Genomic DNA, 16,015 nt, shown 5'->3' with positions numbered 1-16,015 from the left:
CATTGACATAAATTTCTATGGGGTTTGTTCAATATGGTGCCTCAGGTTTGGGTATTGGCGAACTGTCATTGTAATTGTGTGTCTAATTTGATGTGACTTCAGTATGTACCTTTCACTAAAACCTCCTGAACAGCTTTTAGAATCCCTGATTAGTTTAGGAAAAGAAAAAAATTTCTCCCTTAATAGAAAGAAATAAAAATGGCTGCATTAGCAGTGAGGCTTTCAAGATTTGTGACAGTGAGTGAAGCAAGTCTCCATCACTTCACAGCTACATCCTAACTGAGCTCCTCCCCAGTATGCCTCTTAGGGGGGCAAGGATATGTGCATTCAACCTGCCCTGAATCTCAATGCTGCTCCTCCCCAGCTCTGTGGTCTTGGGCTAGTTATTTCACTGCTCCAAACCTCAGTTTCATCTTCTGTAAAATGGACGTGACAACGATTTTATAAGATGGTTGAGGGGATTAATAAGATATGTAATTCCTGGCACACAGAATTCGTTTCAATACGTGTTAGTGTGTACTTTCTCCTTTTTCCACTGGACCACGTGCTTAAAAAGCATACTGTGCATCTCTTTGTTCCTAGTACCTCTGTGTATACGTGGCACATAGTAGGTTCTCGATAACTGGTTTTGGATACTAATTAACGTTAGGATGGATGGATGGATTGCTCACTACAGCCATGCAGACCCCAAGCCATTGATGGTTGATTGTCGGGGCTGTACCTGTGCGTCTCTAATCCCGGGTGGTGAATTTATACTACAGGCACCGGCCCGTGCTAAAGTGGTAAAGCAACAGTCAGTTTCACTTCTGACTAGAACCAAACGGGACCCTCCCTCTTACTGCCACAGGAGACTTGACTAGCATTTGAGGCTCCAGGAGTAATTGTCCTTTCCAACGGGCTTATTTCACAGTCGATTATGCTGTGGCAGCCCCAGACATCCCATTTTAAACATGTATAGCATGTCCTTGAAGAACCCAATCATTTCAACAAGAAGCAGTCACTCAAAATATTAAATATCGCTCCATCTTCAAAGCAACTTATCATATCAGCCAGCCCCTCCTGAGGCAAGATCTGCTATTGTCAAAAAATAAAATAAAAATAAAAAAAAGACTAGGCTTGGAGGTGCCATCGGTCAATTACTAAGCCACAGTATCCACACTGCTGGACACCAACAAGGAGACGTCACCTGGTGTAAGGCTCAGACATAGCCTTGGATGGCTATGAACATCCAAACAAGTACTTGAAAACAAATAACTATAGGGCTCCAATTCTGCACAACTTGCAAGGATTTAGATGAGCAGACCCCATCGTCCTGGGGGGACTCCCATGGCTCGCTCTTCTCTCTCAGTGCCTCCCAGTGGTTATTTATCTTGGCTGCCTACGCCACCCCTGGTATCATTAATGACTGCAGAAAGAAATGCCAAGTCCTCTCAGCTGTTTCACCCCACTGTGGACAGCAGAGACAGGGTGGTTTGGATAACTCCTGGGAAGTAGGCTGCTAGAGAAGAGGTTTTTTTCCCCCTGAGAAGTGAAATTATACAAGCCTTTGATCTTACTTTTATTTTCCCTCTCTAAAGTGAATTTTATGCCTGTGGAAACTGTCAGACAGGCAGGGCAGGAAAACGGAGGATTGTGCTTGCCAATGAGAAAGGTCAGAGAGAAGGAACAACCTTGCTCACAAAGGGCACTTTTGTCCTGCCTGATCTAGGGGATTGAGGAGAAAGCGGTCCAAGAATCAGATTCTGTCTTGTCTCTGCCGCAGTCTAATTTGAAAGCTTGGCCAACTTCCTTGCTCTGCCTCGGTTTTCCTTTCTGTTAAGTGGGCAGAATCGCTTGCGAACAAAAGTGTTTTCAGGTTTGAAATGCGTCTGCTTACCAGAGCACAAGCATGAGAGCCATTCAGTCAAAGACAACTCCATCAGCTTCTGGACAATGAGGAATGTACACGAGTGAAATCACTCCTCTCCATATGTTTATCAGTTTCCCACTGTGTCCCAGACTGCGCCCACCTTCGTGCAGTGTAGACAGAGAAATGGAAATAGCATTCTGCCCTCAGTCAAAGATTGTCTAGGAGTTTTCCTGCTCTCTCTAAAAATGCAAGCACAGATCTACCCAGGGAAATGAAACTAAGCCAATGCATAATTGAGAAGGAAAAAAGTTAAACCAAAATGGACGTAGCATAACTTTCACAACTGTAAAGTAGTGTGAAAGTAGACGTTGCACCAAGGGACTCTCCCCCAGGGCTGGGAAAACTCAGGGAAAAGATTAGTGTCATTAAAACAGAACAAAGACTTGGAGAGGCGGAAACTTAGGCCTTTGAAGAGGGAGCACTGTTGGGTTAGAGCTGGTATCTCTGAGGGTCTGTGAAGGGGTTGATCCTGTAAGCGTTGGAAAAACTTCCTCATGCATTCAGCTGCTGGCTGGTGAAGTAGCCCCCTGGATGATACAGGAGCGGGAAGTTGAATAAAGCTAACGGGAAATAAACGGGAAGTAGCAGGTATCTTCTCCCCTCCAGCCTTGCTCATAGACTCCCTCAAAGTGCCCCCTCCATCTGGCAGGACTTAACGGGGAGCAGCATGGTGGTTGCCAAGCCCCAGTGTCAGCATCACAAAGAATGGAGTGGAGAGACAATTCCTTAATAATTGGCACAGGGAGATAACAAAGAAGAGAAAGAGATGGGTACCATCGGAGGTTGGTGCTATAAAGGTGCAGAACAGAGAATAATACTCTGGAGAAGGAGAATACTGGAATGAGAGAGGCAACCAGTAAAAAAGGGGGGAAAAAGTAAACCCTTGGAGTTCATAAGCAAAATTTGAAGGGGAAGTAAACATAATACACAATGGAAGATGAGGGTGAGGCAGTTGGGACAGGGACAGGTGGTAGTGAGCCAGATAGATCTTCAAGGTTAAAACATCAGGGGCATGGACTTTGATTTCAACACAAAGTGCCATAACTTATTCAGTGTACAACCTTGGGTAACTCGTTCAAAGTCTTTTGAGTTTCATTGTCCACATCTGCAAAGTGGGGATACGAATGCTGTCTACGGGGAGCCTGGGTGGCTCGGTCAGTCACTTTTGGCTCAAGGGTCATGGGATTGAGCCCTGGGTCAGGCTCTGCACTAGGCATGGAACCTGCTTAAGACTCTCTCTCTCTCCCTCTGTCCCTCTCCCCGACTCATGCTATCTTTCTCTCTCTCTCTCTCAAAAAAGAAAAACTATTTAAAAAAAGAATGCTGTTTATGTTGAAAGTTTAAAGAATATATTTTTTAAGTTTCTTTAAATTTATTTTTAGAGAGAGAGAACAGAGAAGGGGCAGAGAGAGAGAGTGTGAGAGAGAGAATCCCAGGCAGGCTCCACACCATCAGCACAGAGCCCAACACAGGGTTCAAACCCACGAACTGTGAGATCATGACCTGAGTTGAAACTAAGACACCTATCCGACTGAGCCGCCCAGGTGCCCCTGTATTGAAAGTTAAATGTGAGGAGTCAATGAGATAATTCTGTGGAAGAGATTAGCATTGTGAGTGGCATAAACTAAGTACCACTTTTTAAATATATAGTTTTTCAAATCTATTTACACCCATTTTTGTCATCAATGATGCTATGAAAGAAATTTACTTGCTCCCCAGTATCTACTTTTTCTTTCACATAATGGACTCCTCTTCCCTTCCCCCTTCCTGCTGGCTGGCAGACATGGTGAGGAGTCATCTTTGACTTTATGGATGAGAGTAACACCCCAGGAATGGCAGAGCAGCAAGATCAAAGGAGCCTATTGGCATGACAACATCACATAGTTATCATGACAGCTCAGACTTTGTGTAAGAGAAAAATAAACTTCCATTGTGTTGAAGTCACTGTATTTGGAACAAACTAGAATTTGACCCTGTCTTTACGGAGCTTGCATTCTAAAAGGAAAGTGTAGCTGTTATAAAATTATGTCAGATAGGATACTTTTGGTTTCAAGAAACAGAAAAAATAGAAACTAAGAGGCTTTGAAATAAAGGGTTTGTTTTTTTTTTTTTGTTTTTTGGTTTTTGGTTTTTGGTTTTTTGGGTTTTTTTTTTTTTTTTTTTTTTGGCCTCACATGAAAAGGACTCTGGATAGTTCCAGGATTCATTTGGTGGTTCAGCAATATCAGGGCTTCATTTCAGTTTCTCTGTGATGCCCTTGGCCCTATCCTCATGATCTAAAAAAGGCTGCCATAGCACCAACATCATAGCCTCACACAAATAATATGTAAAGTAATAAAAATGGAGAAAGATATGTTTCTTCTTCCTCTTTCTCTTCCCTCAGGGTGGAAATTTTTGACAAATATCCTTATCAGGTTTGGTCTCGGGTCCCATTGGTCAGGAGGGGAACACAGGCCAATCCCCTAACAGCAAGGAGGCCAAGCAATCAAGGAAGTGGCATTTATTTTTAACCTCTGTAGGCTTGGGAAGGTGGGCTCTGCAAAAAATGAAAAAGGAGTCTGGCAATGCTGTTAGGCCTCAATCTTTGCAGGAACCCTCTTCCACTTTCTGTAATTTTCATGTGGGCAAGTCAGTGGTGAAATTCTTCTTTAAATGTGCTTATTTATACTCTGCCTGCTTGTTGAGTTGTCCTCTTGTATTTCAGAGGAAGTAGGTTAGGGTTAATTACTTTTTTGAAAAAGTAGTTGTAACTGCTATTTAATTCAATTCTACCATGTGTCAGGCTCTCCGCTGAGTGCTTGGTACACGTTATATCATTTAATAAAGCATGCTTTCTGAAAATTGCCGGTCATCTGCTTGTTACCTTCCAAAGCACTGCATGTTAGTATGAATAAAAATAAAGCTTGGTGATAGAAGGCACTGTGAATCAATTTTCAATATGTTCAAGAATCAACATTACAGAAAGCAGACATCTTATTATCTTGGGCAAACTACATAAAGTGTTGGCTTAGCTTTTAACTATGGCTTGAAATCGATTCTGATAATGGTGACAGAAAGCACAACGAAAAACTAAAATATATCTGGCATTTTCCTGTCAAATAAACTGACCACTCCCTGGGAAATGAGACATTGGTCAAGAATTTAGATCAATTTACCAGTACCATTCTGAGACTTGATGAAAAGTCTCAATACTCTTCTAATTTGCTTAAATATCTGCTGCAGACATTGTGAACTCTGCCAGTTATTTGCAACTCATAAGTTACTATACATTCTACTTTGGTTTGTGGGCTTGCCTTTAAATCTGTTGAGTTCAGGGAATTAATGTTTGGAGACTTTATTAAAACAGTCACCATCACATCCCATCACCCAAAAGCAAATGGTCAGGTCGCAGATGTGTAGAAGCTACTATGGCTGCAATGAGAAAGTTATTGGAAAGATTGTCCAATAAGACTAGATAAATCCCTCATCATGCAGCATGGCCCAAGGGTGGTATCAGGTCTGTGGCTTAGCCAATTGGGCAAGGTCTCATGTCCTGGCTACGTCTACACTTCTAGATGCATAGGCTCGGCACAAACATAGCCTAGAATCATTTACTCTCATTCTTGGGTGGTCATGATAATAACATAAGGAACATGTTAAAAATATAGATTCCAATGTCTCATCCTAAAATGTGTATCCAGTAGATCCGGGTTAAAGTAAATGATTCTGTATTTTCAACACATGTCCCATGTGATTCTGATGCAGGTAGACCAGATCACAGACAATAATTTAACAAACACTGATCTAGATGCTGTTCGGTTGGTATTTACTTTCCCAACTTTAAGTTACAAAATTTAGTCTTTTTAAGGAACTATGAAGTTGGCCTAAAAAAAGTATTCTGTAAACTGAGATCACATAAGCCAAGTAATGCAATGGTTACACACCAGAAAAATCAATGCAACCTTACCATGTTGATTGGTTCGTGGTCTGCACACACACACACACACACACACACACTCACACACTCACACACTCACACACTCACACCAGCCCAGTGACTCAACAGAGGTAGAGCTGTTAGAGCATTTCATCTCAGTCACTTAGTAGACGAATTATCAAGTATATCAGGGACATAGTGTAAAGAAAATGTTAATGGGTAGATCATTTGGTTAAGTGTCTGACCTTGATTTCAGCTCAGGTCATGATCTCACAGTTTGTGAGATTGGGCCCTGCATCAGGCTCTGTACTGACAGCATGGAACCTGCTTGGGATTCTCTTTCCCTCTCTCTCTGCCCCTCCTCTGATGGCACTCTCTCTCACTCTCTCTCATTAAAAATAAATAAATAAAACTTAAAAAACAAGAAAATGTTAAACAGTTGAAGGCACCCATGAACTTCTGTAATCAAGTCACCTAATAGTTTTATGCCCACTAGTATAACAAAGAAACCTTTGTTATAGGTACCCTTTTCCAGGATAAGCCCTATATTAATATCTGTGAATATGGGCAAATGTTTGGTGGCCATGCACTTCCAAATTCTCAGATCTTACCCTGACAAATATCCTTACTTCCCCATAAGATTTCCAACAGAGATACATGCAAAATACATAAGCAGGATTTTTAGCATAAAAGAACCACTAAATTACTAGCAGCATGAAATCTTCCTATTACTTCACTATGTTAAGTGGCAGAATTAAAGCAAGTTTTCCTTTGATGGAGACCTAGGAGGGGCCTTAAATTCCCTCCCATTTACCGCAAATCTATATTTTGAGACAACTATACATAGTCAGATATGTGGTGGGATGGGGAGACAAGCAGGGAGAGAACACAGAAGGGAGCATTCAGAGAAGAGAAAATGAATGAGTAAATATGGTGTGTGGACCCTGACCTAGTTACCTACCTGTCATATGCTAGGAGATACTAAAAATTAAGAAACCTTGGTTCTCAAGAATGAAGGGCCCTGCCTGGATCTGCTTATTATAGGAAGGGAAATCACAAGAGATAAGGAAAGATGCTGTTCCACCTATAAGGATGGTAAGCTTACCTGTAACAACAGTATGGCTCTAAGAAGTGCTTTGGTCTGTCATCCCATTAGTATGCTTCCTTGGTGTCAGGTACAAAAGGGATGGGGTAGTGGCAGTGGAAGAGAAATCCAAGTCTGCTGTGGCTATGATTTATCTGATAATTGGATTTCACATTGAAATGGCATGGTCACCCATAGCCTTTCAGACTCCTCTGTTAAGAACTCTGTCATTTCCACCTCCTATTTGGTGCTTTTTTAGGCTTTGAGGAGGCTGTGTTGGAATGCCTGAGCCACCGTCGCCTAGGCAACGATTTGGTTACTTCCCTTGGTCTCAGTGCTTCGGAGTTGGGGTTGTGGTGGCGTTTCAGATCGTGGGAGCCTCGGCTCCCAAGTTGTCCCATGATCCCAAGCAGCACCAGGAAAGTAAGCAATGAGATGTTCAGTCTGAATCCGAAACCCTTTGTATATGGCAGCCTTGCCTTTGTTGTTGCTGAGCTTGGAACTTTCCTTGCGGACCTAACCAAAATGTAACTTCAAGTACAAGATGAAAGTATTGATGTCCATTTAATGGGGTAAAATTCTGAGGAATCTTTCATGCTTTGTTCTCAATCTGTAAAGAAGAAGGTGTTTTGGCTCTGTATTCTGAAATAGCTCCTGTTTTACTAAGACCGGCATCATATAGCACTATTAAAACTGGCACTTACTGGAGCTTGAAGAGATTATTTGTAGAATATTTAGAAGATGAAACTCCTCTAATTAATATGATCGGTGGGGTGGTGTCAGGAGTGATATTTTCCACCATATCCAATCCACTGACGTACTAAAGGGTGAGATTTAGCTTTAAGCTTGTGTATTTTGCACAAAAATAAATTGATATTGGATTAAAGACCTAAATGTGAGACCTGAAACCATAAAAATCTTAGAAGAGACCACAGAGAGTAACTTCTCTGACATCACCTTCTTTCTAGAAATGTCTCCTGACGCAAGGGAAACAGAAGCAATAATAAACAATTGGGACTAACTCAAAATAAAAAGCTTCTGCACAGCAAAGGAAAATAATCATAACTATTCAAGGCAACTTACTCAATGAAAGAAGATATTTGCAAATGGCATACCCAATAAAGGATTAGTATCCAAAATCTATAAACAACTTATAAAACTCAACACCCCAAAAATGAATAATCCCATTAAAAAATGGACAGTAGACATGAATAGACATTTCTCCAAAGAAGACATATAGATAGCTAACAGACACATGGAATGATGCTCAACATCAATTATACTCAAGGAAATATAAATCGAAACCACAATGAGATATCACCTCACACTAGTCAAAATGACTAAAATTAACAACACAGGAAACAACAGGTGTTGGTAAGGATGTGGAGAAAGGGGAACCCTCTTGCACTGTTGGTAGAAATGCAAACCAGTGCAGGCACTCTGGAAAACAGCATGGAGGTTTCTCAAAAAGTTAAAAAAATAACTACTCTACCATCCAGCAATTGCAGTACTAATTCAAAGCACTAATTCAAAGAGATATATGCACCCCGATGTTTACAGCAGCATTATCTACAATAGCCAAATGATGGAAACAGCCCAAGTGTCCATCAACTGATGAATGGATAAAGAAGTGTGTGTGTGTGTGTGTGTGTGTGTGTGTGTGTGTGTGTGTATAATGGAATATTATATATATAAATATATATATAATGGAATATTATATATATATATAATGGAATATTATATATATAATATATAGTACATTACATTATATATACTATGGTACATATGTGTGTATATATAGTATATATATATATATATATGTATATATCACATATATACACATATATAATGGAATATTACTCAGCCATAAAAAAGAATGAAATCTTGCCATTTGCAATGACATGGATGGAACTAGAGAGTATTAGGCTAAGCAAACTGAGTCAGTCAGAGAAAGACAAGTACCATTATTTCACTTATATTTGGAATATAATAAACGAAACAAAAAGAGAGAGAGAGAGAGAGAAACCAAGAAACAGACTCTTAGCTACAGAGAGCAACTGATAGTTACCAGAGGGGAGGTAAGTGGGGGATGGGTTAAATAGGTTATGGGGATTAAGTTGTGCACTTGTGATGAGCACTGGGTGATGTATGGAAGTGTGGAATCATGATATTGTACACCTGAAACTAATATTACACTGTAATATTAACTGGAATTTAAATAAAAACTTAAAAACAAAACAAAACAAACAAAAGAAATGGCACGGTTAACCCGTTTCCTCATCTCTACCCACTTTTTAAATCTTACCCATCTTTTAGGGTTCACCTCAAACACATTCTTGTGCCTGACCCCTATGCAGGCGGTGCTTCCCCTGTGATCACGTGACACACACGTATACCATTCAGTTTGTCACCTCACCTACTGACAGATTATAAGTAATTACACTCACTAGAAAAAAGTCTAACCCTTATGTGAATTCACAGAATGATCAGAGGGATCTCAGAAATGTGACTGTGCCTGTCTTCCTAACTGGATTTTATGTTCCTTAAAGACTGCGACTTGGTTTTGATTATTTTTGCAATCTTTGTACCACCTATAATGTGTAATGCAAAAATTCCCTCACTTACTAACATTCAGTTTACAAACTTTTGTAGTAACAAAGGTTTTCGCTTGGGCAAAAGTGTAGCAATCTCACAGTCATCAACAGATGGTTGGGTATGGTTCCCTAAGATGTGGCGATCAAGTCTCTCACTAATTAACTGCATGTCTGAAGCAGCATCATGTTATCAACTTATTTTTTATTTAAAAAAAAAAAGAAAGAAAATGCAAGCCTATTTGGGAAAAAAATGTATGAGGATTAAAAAATCATAATTGGCAAATAGTCACAGTTCTTTAACAAAACTTTACACAAACATGCTGAGATTGCTTGTCAAGTATCCCAGGACTTCTGAACAAATAAGCTAATGAACACCCTTTTGGATCCTGACTTGATCATAAGTTAAAGAAGATTTTCAACTACCTACTCAATGTAGTAAGGATTCGGTTTTTGTTTTTTTTTTTTTTTTTTTTTTGCTTACACAAAAGATTTTTATTTTTTTTAAAATTTTATTTAAATCCAAGATAGTTAACATATAGTGTAATAATGGTTTCAGGAGTAGAATTTAGTGATTCATCACTTACATTATCATCCAATGCTCATCTCAACAAGTGCCCTCCTTAACACCCATCACCCCACCCAACACCCCTCCAGCAACCTTGTTTGTTCTCTATAGTCAATAAATTTTGATCTGATTTCATTTTAATTTCTTTGACTCCGAACTAAATTTTAAGCCTTTTGAAGGGAAGAGCCACATTAACTGCTTCTTTTACATCCTCTTCAAATGACCAAGCAAGGTGCTAAATAGCACGGTCAGCCATAGAAAGAGAACAAGTTAAAAGAATCATTATCAAAATAAGCCCATGGTGGGCACTTGGGTGGCTCAGTCAGAGCGTCTGACTCTTGATATTGGCTCAAGTCATGATCTCGAAGTTGTGAGATCGTCTTCATTGGGCTCTGTGCTGAGCATGGGGCCTGCTTAGGATTTCTTTCTCTCCCTCTGCCCCCTCTCCTGTTCACGCTCTCTCTCTCCCTCTCTCTCTAAAATAAAAATTAGAAAAAGAAAAACCCATCGTACATATATGTGTATGAGACTCTGCACGCTAACCTAGACTTTTTCCCTCCAAGAAAGCACCCCAGAAATGAAGGGAAAGGAAAAAAATGTGGAGAGTATCTTCAGACATTTGTGTACAGCAGAGTTTGTAGGTTCAGGTCAGACAGCCTGGTTTCTTCAGATGGAGGCACTTATTAAGTATATAATGTTGGGTAAGTCGTAGAGCCATTCTGTGCCTTGGTTTGCACTTCTGTAAAATGAGGGTGACAACAATAGCAGGCCCCATGTCATATAGACACTCTGAGTCTTAAAAAAATGAGGAGTTTGAATAATAGAGCCCACAGCCCAAATCTGCTCCACCACCTGTTATTTCTAAGATAAATAAAGTTTTATTGCAACACAAAGACACACACAGACACACACACACACACACACACACACACACAAGTTAATGCATGTGAAGTGCTAAGTGTTTTGCCTGTCCACTAGCAAATGCTCAGTGAGTGTTCGGTATTGTTTTTGTGGTGTTGGCAGACATAGACTGGAGTCCTGTTTCTGCTGTTCTTGAGACTTGCAATTTTGTGTTTCCTTATCTGAGAAAGGGAAATATTTAAATATTTAAACCATAGGATCTCTAGTACTAACTCTAACTTGGGTTATTCGGTAAAGGACATACATATGGTATTTGAAAGAGAAATTTAGGCAAGGAAAAAGAACAGAGAAAATTACTTGACAGAAAGGATTCTTCCTTCTCTTATTATACCCAAAACAAAAAGCAGCTAAGATAGGGAACAGGATACAAGAAGAGATAGTGATAGCATAAAAAGGAAGAGGAGGCAATATTTCACTCAGGGCTCTATTGCTTTTATTAACTGAGAGACAAATTCACTCAGGACTTTTAATTCTTCAAATAACAGGCATCATAAACACCACTATCTGTTTGCTTGTGCCTGTAGCGTTTACTGTAATTCCTCAGATTAAAACCACAGCTTCTAATATTACAGGACAAGGATGGAGTGAGAAAGGCTTAATGCAATTCAAGATATTCAAAGGTAAAAAGCTGCAAATGAAAATTATCACAATGAGCAAGAATAAAATTATTATAAAACTGTCACATTTCTAATATTTCATATCACTTCTGACCATAAGCTCTGCAGCTATAAAAGCAATATCTTTTACTCCCCAGTGTGCAGTGGTGATGGTTCGCATTCTTCAAGGCTTATGATGTTAAAATGCCTTTAATTATGTTCTGGATAGCTATTCATAAGGCATCCTTAAACCTCTCCAAGGTCAGCGTCTTCCTTCTCACTGATTCTCAGATCATCACTCTATGATTCTAGCTTCACTGACACAATATTCATTTTATCCTGGGGAAAGACACAATTGCTGAATTGGTCACACTGGCATCCGGGACGGGAACAAGAATTGTCCCAGAAGGTTCCTTTGCTGGGCACTTGATGTCTGCATTGGTCTCCTCTGCCATTCTTTAGAGGTCAGCCAAACAGAAAATTCAAACTGGTACTTAATGCAATTCAAAAGCCTAAGCACTGCAAACAGCCATCACCTTTTGGGGCCATTTGGAGACCCTGAGAATCAAGCAGATGGTAAGCGGCAGAGCCCCTTACAGATTTGTGTTTCTGGCGACACCTTGTAATGGGGAACATGAAAGTAATGTTGAGTTGCCAATCGCAGTGCTAGGTGGGCACTTGAAAACTGAAAACCTAAGTCTATAGATAGTTTATCCTGAACATAAGCAATTGCTGGCTGTGCTACATACAGTGATAGACTTTATTCTCAAGCCATTAATTTAAACACTCAGACTCCAAAACCCAAAAAAGAATCAACTTCATGGATCGCTGGCCTTGTTAACAAGTAGCAAATGGGGTAAGTTATATTTCAGGAGCACTGGCTCACCAAGTCCTTGTTAAGGGCACAGCAACTTTGGAAATGTCCTTGTTTTCAGGGATTTTCTTTCCGTTCACACACACACACACACACACACCTATACATCTGCTTCCTCTTTGTGAAATTTCTATAAGCCCATGACAAACAAGTGGGAGCAGGGGAACCCACAGCCCATAGCCATTCAGAAGAAAGACCAAGTACAGAATGGGATATGAAGTCATTTCCAGGGGCCACCCAGATAATGAGGCATGACTTCATTTTCTTTTAATAATTTGTACAATAATTTTACTGTGGGTTTTCTGCTTACACAGAGAAATCTAGGCCCATTATCATAAATCTGGACAACAGAGATGTCATGGCATAAGTTCTACTCAGAGATGATCACTGATAATATTTTGGTCTTTTCACCTAATCTTATTTTCAAGCATTGTTGTATGGTCAATTTGTTTTATATCTGTTCATTTCTAGCCTACACCTAATCATGATCTTTAATTAATTTTGCTTATTTATGAGTTTATTGTCTGTGACCCGATCCCTGCCCCCAAACCCTCCTCTTGCCCTAGAAAGTATGCTTCCAAAAGGATTAGAGTTTTGTCCTATTCCTTCATTTTGTAGAACCTGGGGACCACTTCAGCACTCAATAGATTATTGAATGCGTGAATCAATTGAGATCAAATTGAGCATATAACATTAAATCTTATATTTCTCTCCCAACATCATAACAGTGTAATGAGCACATCTTGTGTGTCACCACAGAATCCCCTCAGTCTTTCCACTCATTCCAAGTAGTACAGGAGTGTCTAGTTCCCTGTAGGCCTTCATGAAGTTCACGCAAGAGCAGTTGGAGAACGCCTTACCCCCACTTGGCCTGGCCATAAAATATGAATTACTATATCCTGTGTAATAATTTTAGTATTACTGAATGTTTTGGTGGTTTATAGTTTTCAATATTACAAATAAAGTTATGATGATCATCTCCACATGCAAAGATTTTCCTCATTTAAGAAATGGAATTAGTAAATCAAAGATGAAAGGGTCTTTTTAACAACATATGGACCAACTACCCCCAAAAAGACTGTACCATTTTACACTTTCATAACAATACAGAAGCTGGTTCCTTTCATTGCAAGCTTACCAGTACCAAGTATTATCTGCATTGCTGTTTTGATAATTTGGTAAGTTGCATACAATTTTTTATTTTAATTTACATTTTTCGTATTTCTAGTATCCCCTCTTTTAGTAACTGTCTCTTATGGAAGATCAAGACTTTTCAGAATTTTGTGAGGAGTCAGACATACTCTACAACATGAGCCAAATCACCCTAGGAGATGGCCATTAGACCAAATGAAGGTTGGAGAGGAAATCTAAGGGAAGGTTTGAGTTGGAACAAGAAGGAGAAGGGAGCTGTTCAACTGAATAAACATGGGTGCCTATTCCTGGCCACATGGGAAGATAGTGGAGGTCCAGAGATGAAAAGACACAAAACTGTCATCTTGGAGCTACTAGTCTAGTGATCATGTTGAAGAGAGAACTGAATGCCTAAACTAAAGTCATCCTATAGAAAAATTATAGAGGAAGCTTTATTAAGGTTTGGCTTCATTGGAAAGGGTAAAAATGAGTTCAAAATCCTCCCACAGCAAATTAGGGAAAGTGGATTGTTTGGAATGCATTTAGATGGGCTATGAAAGAAATTACACAATGCTGGTGGTTTAGAGGTAGATGTACCTGGATTAGGTTCAAGTGATACCACATGGGGTAAATGATAATGCAATATTATAATAAGGAAACCCAAACGTAAGAATTAGCCAACCCTGGTTTCAAGACTAAATTCAATGGCTTCTAGGTTATGGCCTTGGACATGTTAATTTCTTTGGTCTTCTATTTTCTTATCTGTGGAATGAAGATGATAATACCTTCTTGACAGGGTTGTGATATAATTTTAAATAAGATAGTGCATGGAAGAGCCTAGCAAATCAATGGTACAAAGTAGATAATTGATAAAAGTCATGAAGAAAAAAAAAAATGTTAAAGTTTTTTGAAGTCAAAGACAAAATTCCTCTGAAGACGAGAACTGTGTTTTGGTTACGTGAAATAGATCAGTGTCCCATTTGACCAGGAAGAGATAGGCCCAAGACCAGCATCTGAAAATGAAGAAAAGGTTGTAAAATATAGAAACCATGAAGAAAGTAAGAAGTAACAACCAAACAGTAACAGTAAGAACCACAACAAAATGCTGATAAAAGAAACTGTCCCAATACCTTTTTTTCAAAAATGAAGGATATGAAATAATAAGTAACCAAAGCTACTTGCTACATGTTAATAATACTGTATGGTATACTTGAAATATTGCTAATCTTACATGTTCTCATTACCAAAAAAAGAAAAAAAAATCTTAACCTGTATGAGGTGATGGATGTGTTAATTAAATTGACTGTGGTAATCATTTCACTATGTATGCATGGATCAAATCATTACATTGTCCTCCTTAAATACACACAATTTTTATTTGTCAATTACATCTCAATGAAGCTGGAAAAAACCAAAAGTGACATTTTCCTACCTGCTCACAAAATTGGATGTTGTCACTGTTTATTTTTTTTCTAACCTTTATTTATTTTTGAAAGACAGAGCACCAGTGGGGAAAGAGCAGAGGCAGAGGGAGACACAGAATCCACAGCAGGCTTCAGGCTCTGAGCTGTCAGCACAGAGCCCGATGCGGGGCTCAAACCCACAGATCCTGAGATCAAGACCTGAGCTGAAGTCGGCACCTAACCGACTGAGCCCCCAGGCACCCCTAATGTTGTCACTCTTTAAATTTTGACACTAAGGTTTGAAAAATGTTGTATTTAATAACTGTACATTTGCATATTTTGATATTAGTGGGGTTGTAGACCTTCTTCACATTGAAATAGTAAAAATTCTCTCTTGAAAAAAAAAGTTGTTTGTTGGAGGAGGCTGAGATGTAACCCCTCCTTTTATATCCAAAACTTCAACAAAATAAACACCCCCATTATGGATGTGTTCATTAATTTGATTGGGGGAATTGTTTCATAATGTATGTGTGCATCACATCATCACATTGTATACTCTAAGTATATCACAATTTTACTTGTCAATTATACCTGCACAAAATTGGGCAAAAAACAGATTCCTCTAAAACACTTTGCTATCCACATAGTCTAATACCAAATGTATTAACTATTATGTTTATATGGATTTAAGATTACTAGCAGCTCTCTTTTCTTCTGTAGTTATGACTGCTTTCCTGGTGGGGTGGGAGATAAAGTGCTGTGTGTGTTAGATTGAGAAATAAAAAAGTACATATCTAAAATATCTTATCTACTAATCTTTGCATGTGAATCCAATGCCTTCTCCTCAAGTGAACTTCTTACAGTTGGCTTCCCTGCCATCTTTCTTACAAAAACTGTACCTGTAATGCCTATAATGCAGCATTAGTTTTCATTTTGGTTTCTCTAAAGTGGAGCAATAAATTAAAGACAAAATAATAAGTAAAGGCAAAATACTCTGAATATATAATTCTTCTTGGTTCTTA

General features: G+C 39.1%; 1 protein-coding gene and 1 pseudogene across 1 annotated transcript in view; one reads left to right on the top strand and one right to left on the bottom strand.

Annotated features, from left to right (window-relative positions):
- Positions 1-16,015, bottom strand: part of LOC132692663 (cytosolic beta-glucosidase) — a 236,060-nt gene that overhangs the window by 49,931 nt on the left and 170,114 nt on the right. The gene's annotated exons all lie outside the window — the stretch shown is intronic.
- Positions 7,191-7,733, top strand: LOC132693132 (brain mitochondrial carrier protein 1 pseudogene; annotated as a pseudogene).

This window comes from Panthera onca, chromosome B1 (assembly GCF_046562875.1).
Source record: "Panthera onca isolate mPanOnc1 chromosome B1, mPanOnc1 haplotype 2, whole genome shotgun sequence".
Taxonomy (NCBI): Eukaryota; Metazoa; Chordata; class Mammalia; order Carnivora; family Felidae; genus Panthera; species Panthera onca.
This window is presented reverse-complemented; position numbering and strand designations above follow the sequence as displayed.